The sequence below is a fragment of the Tupaia chinensis genome, unplaced genomic scaffold (assembly GCF_000334495.1).
Source record: "Tupaia chinensis unplaced genomic scaffold, TupChi_1.0 Scaffold143861_1, whole genome shotgun sequence".
Lineage (NCBI taxonomy): Eukaryota > Metazoa > Chordata > Mammalia > Scandentia > Tupaiidae > Tupaia > Tupaia belangeri.
Window position 1 is genome coordinate 511,752 of NW_006203712.1, and position 4,856 is coordinate 516,607.

Sequence of the window (4,856 nt, forward strand, 5' to 3'; positions counted from 1 at the left end):
TTCAATCTTCGGCCTGATCTAATCTACTTTTAATACTTTCAAGGGAGGTTTTGATTTCTTGTATCACATTCTTCAACCCTTGAAGTTCCACCTGGTTCTTGTTTAAGGTATCTATTTCTTCTTTCAAATCATAAAAGGACTTCCTCATCTTCTGGAGTTCCTTATTTCTTTTCTCTTCCATCTTGGTTAGTTTGGTCACTACAAATATTCTGAATTCCTTATCAGATATGTCCATGACATCCATTGCATAGACTGTGGTGATGTAGCTTGATAATTTACCTTGGGGGAGAGGCGTTTCGTTGGTTACTCATACTTCTTGAGCCTCAGCGATTGTTCCTAGTCATCAGGTGTTCTATATGTTGCTTCCTAACTTTTTTAAGGTATCTCTGAGTGTTAAAAGGTGTACAGAATTAGAAAACTGATGATTTGTCTTCCGGTTGGCCCACCTGTTGCTCACCAGTACCATGTACTGTTGTCACTGGTCCTGGGTGGTCCAAAGTCCTCCCTGTTTCTAAGGAGTGGTGATCCTCCAACTGACCTAATAAACACCTCAAGAGCAAAAAAACCCAACCAACCTAACAAAATATCATGTGACATGCAACGTGTGCTGCACGCTGAAGTCCAGAGATGAGAAGTGTGGATGTGTAATGGTTCTGAGTAGAATGGTTTTTAGCCACAGGCAGCCTGGTGTCCGGAATTCTTGGCCACCTCGATCTGGATTGCAGGTGGGGCCTAGGGAGGTGAGAGGTGGTCTTAAAGTCCCAAGAAACCAAACTGAAGTACAGAGATGAGACGGGGTGGGGCTGTGCAACGGTCCTGGCAGGAAGGGCCTGCAGCCACAGGCAGACTGGTGTCCAGAACTGTTGGCCAGCTCAGTCTGGTTTGCAGTTGTGCTGTGGGTGGGTGCGACTTCACCTTAAACTCTCAAGGAATCAACCTGAAGTCCAGAGATGAGAAGGGGTGGGGATGCGGAATGGTCCTGGGCAGAAGGTCCTGCAGTCATGGGCAGCCTGGTGTCCGGAACTGATGGTCAGCTTGATCTGGATTGCAGGTGAGTACGTCTTAAAGCCCCAAGAAACCAACCTGAAGCCCAGAGATAAGAAGGAGTGGGGATGTGCAATGGTCCTGGGTAGAAGGGCCTGCAGTCACAGGCAGCCTGGTGTCTGGAACTGCTGGCTGACTCAATCTGGTTTGCAGGTGGAGTGGGGGGAGGGGGTGTGCGAGTTCATCTTAAACTCCCAAGGAAGCAACCTGAAATCCAGAGACAAGAAAGGGTGGGGATGAGCAACAGTTCTGAGTGGAAGAACCTGCAGCTGCAGGCAGCCTGGAATCCTGAACTGCTGGCCGGCTCGATCTGGTTTGCAGGTGTCGGGGGGAGCAAGTTGGTCTTAAAGTCCCAAGGAACCAACCTGAAGTCCAGAGATGAGAAGGGGTGAGGAAGCACAATGTTCCCAAGTGGAAGGGCTTGCATCTGCAGGCAGCCAGGTGTCTGGAACTGCTGGCTGGCTTGATCCGGTTTTCAGGTTGGCTGGGTGGGGATTCAAGTTCATCTTAAAGTTCCAAAGAACCAATCTGAAATCTAGAGATGAGAAGGGGTGGGGATGCACAATGGGTCTCGGGTGGAAAGGCCTGCAGCCGCTGACAGCTTGTTGTCTGGAACTGCTGGCTGGCTCGATCCAGTTTGCAGGTGAGGCAGGGGTGTGAATTCATCTTAAAGTCCCAAAAATCCAACCTGAAGTCCAGAGATGAGAAGGGGTGGGGATGCGTTATGACCTCGGGCAGAAGGGCCTGCAGTCGCAGGCAGTCTAGTGTCCAGAACTGCTGTTCAGCTTGATCCATTTTGCAGATGGGATGTGGGGAATGTGAGTTTGTCTTAATGTCTCCAGGAACCAACCTGAAGTCTGGAGATGAGAAGGTGTGGGGATGGGCAATGATCCTGGGCAGAAAGACCTGCAGCCGCAGGCAGCCTGGTGTCCAGAACTGCTGGCCAGTTTGACCTGGTTTGCATGTGGGGTTTGGTGGGGTGTGAGTTTGTCTTAAAGTCCCAAATAACCAACCTGAAGTCCAGATACGAGAAGGAGTGGGGATGCACAATGGTCCCAGGTGGAAAGGCCTCCAGCAGAAGGCAGCCTGGGGTCTGGAACTGCTGGCTGGCTTGATCTGGTTTGCAGCTGGGGTGGGGGTGTGAGTTCATCTTAAATTTCCAAGGAACCAACCTGAAGTCCAGAGACAAGAACTAGTGAGGATGTGCAACGGTCCTGGGCAGAAGAGCCTGCATCTGCAGGAAGCCTGGTGTCGGAACTGCTGGCCGGCTTGATCTGGTTTGCAGGTGGCGTGCGGGGAGTGCGAGTTTGTCTTTAAGTCCCAAGGTACCAACGTGAAGCTCAGAAATGAGGAGAGGTGGGGATGCACAAGGGTCCTGGTCAGAAGGGCCTGCAGCTGAAGGCAGCCTAGTGACTGGAACTTCTGGCCGGCTTGATCCATTTTGCAGGTGGGATGTAGGGGGTGCGAGATCATCTTAACATCTCCAGGAACCAACCTGAAGTCCAGAGATGAGAAGGTATGGGGATTAGCAATGGTCCCGGGTGGAAGGGCCTGGGGCCGCAGGCAGCCTGGTGTCCAGAACTGCTGGCCGGCTTGATTTGGTTTGCAGTTCAGGTGGGTGGGGGTGCGAGTTTATCTTAAAGTGCCAAGGAACCAATCTGAAGCCCAGAGTCAAGAAGGGGTGGGGATACGCAATAGTTCTGGATGGAAAACTGACAGCTGCAGGCAGCCTGGTGTCCAGAACTGCTGGCCAGCTCGATTTGGTTTGCAGGTGGGGGTGGGGAGGGGTGAGAGTTCATCTTAAAGTCCCATGAAACCAACCTGAAATCCAGAGACGAGAAGGGGTGGGGATGCACAATGGTCCTGGGCGCAAAGGCATGCAGTCGAAGGCAGCTAGATGTCCAGAACAACTTGCTGGCTCAATTTGGTTTTCAGGTGTGGTGGGAGGGGGATACGAGTTCATCTTAAAGTGCCAAGGAATTAACCTGAAGTCCAGAGTTGAGAAGGGGTGGGGATGTGCAATGGTCCCAGGTGGAAGGGCTTGCAGCTGCAGGTAGCCTGGTGTCCGGAACTACTTGCCGGCTTGATCAAGTTTGGAGGTGGGGTGTGGGGGGTACGAGTTCTTCTTAAAGTCCCAAGGAACCAATCTGAAGTCCAGAAATGAGAAGAAGTGGGGAAGTGCAATGTTCCCGAACGGAAGGGCTTGCATCCGCAGGCAGCCAGGTGTCCTGAACTGCTGGCTGGCTGAATCCGGTTTGCAGGTGCAGTGGTCTGGGTTGCGAGTTCATCTTAAAGTCCCAAGGAACCAGTCTGAAGTCCAGAGATGATAAGAGGTGTGGATGCGCAACGGTTTTGGGTGGAAAGGACTGCAGCCGCTGGCAGCCTGTTGTCCAAATCTGCTGGCCAGCTTGATCTGGTTTGCAGGTGGGGCAGGGGTGTGAGTTCATCTTAAAGTTCCAAGGAACCAACCTGAAGTCCAGAGACGAGAAGGGGTGGGGAAGTGCAATGGTCTTGGGTGGCAGGGCCTGCAGTTGCAGGCAGTCTGGTGTCCAGAACTGCTGGCCGGCTTAATCTGCTTTCCAGTTGGGGCAGGGGTGTGAGTTCATCTTAAAGTCCCAAGGAACCAACCTGAAGTCCAGAGAGGAGAAGGGGTGGGGATTCGCAAGGGTCTTGGGTGGATGGGCCTGCAGTCACAGGCACCTGCTGTCAGAACTGCTGGCTGCCTCGATCAGGTTTCAGGTGGTGTGAGGGTGGGTGTGAGTTCATCTTAAAGTTCCAAGAAACCAACCTGAAGTCCAGAGATGAAAAGGGATGGGGATGTGCAACGGTCTCAGGTGGAAGGGCCTGCAGTCACAGGCAGCCTGGTGTCCAGAACTGCTGGCTGGCTCGATCAGGCTTGCAGGTGGGGTGTGGGGGTGTGTGAGTTTGTCCTAAAGTCCCAAGGAACCAACCTGAAGTCCAGAGATGAAAAGGGATGGGGATGTGCAACGGTCTCAGGTGGAAGGGCCTGCAGTCACAGGCAGCCTGGTGTCCGGAACTGCTGGCCAGCTCAGTCCGATTTTCTGGTGGAGTGTGACGAGGTGCGAATTCATCTTAAAGTCCCAAGCAATCAACTGATGTCCAGAGATGAGAAGGGTGGGGATGTACAAGCATCCCGGGCAGAAGGGCTTGTACCTGCAGGCAGCCTGTTGTCCAGAACTGCTGGCCAGTTCGATCCCAGTTTTCAGGTGGAGTGGGGAGGTATGAGTTCATCTTAAAGTCCCAAGGAACCAACCTGAAGTCCAGAGACTAGAAGGGGTGGGCATATGCAACAGTCCCGGCTGGAAGGGCCACTTTTTTTTTTATATCATTTTTAACTTCACTGTTTTGTATCATTTTTAATTTTTAAATTTTAGGTAGTGTTTCATAGCTTTCCTTGTAGAGATTTTTTACGTCTTTGGTAAGGTTTATTTCTAGATATCTTATTGGTTTTGTAGGTATGGTAAATGGAATTTCTTCAATTCTGTCTCAGTTTGTCCATTGTTTGTGTATAAAAATGCTATAGATTTTTATACGTTGATTTTGTATCCCTCCACTTTACTATATTATTTATCAGTTCCAGAAGTTTTATGTGGATTCTTTTGGATTTTCTATGTACAGCATCATATCATCTACAACTAGAGATAATTTCACTTCTTCTTTTCCTACTTGGATGCCTTTTATTTGACTTTCTTGACTAATTTCATTGGCTAGAATTTTCAGTACTATTAAAAAAGAGTGGGGAACATGGGCTGCCTTGTCTTGTTCCATTTTTTAGTGGAAAGGTTTTCAAG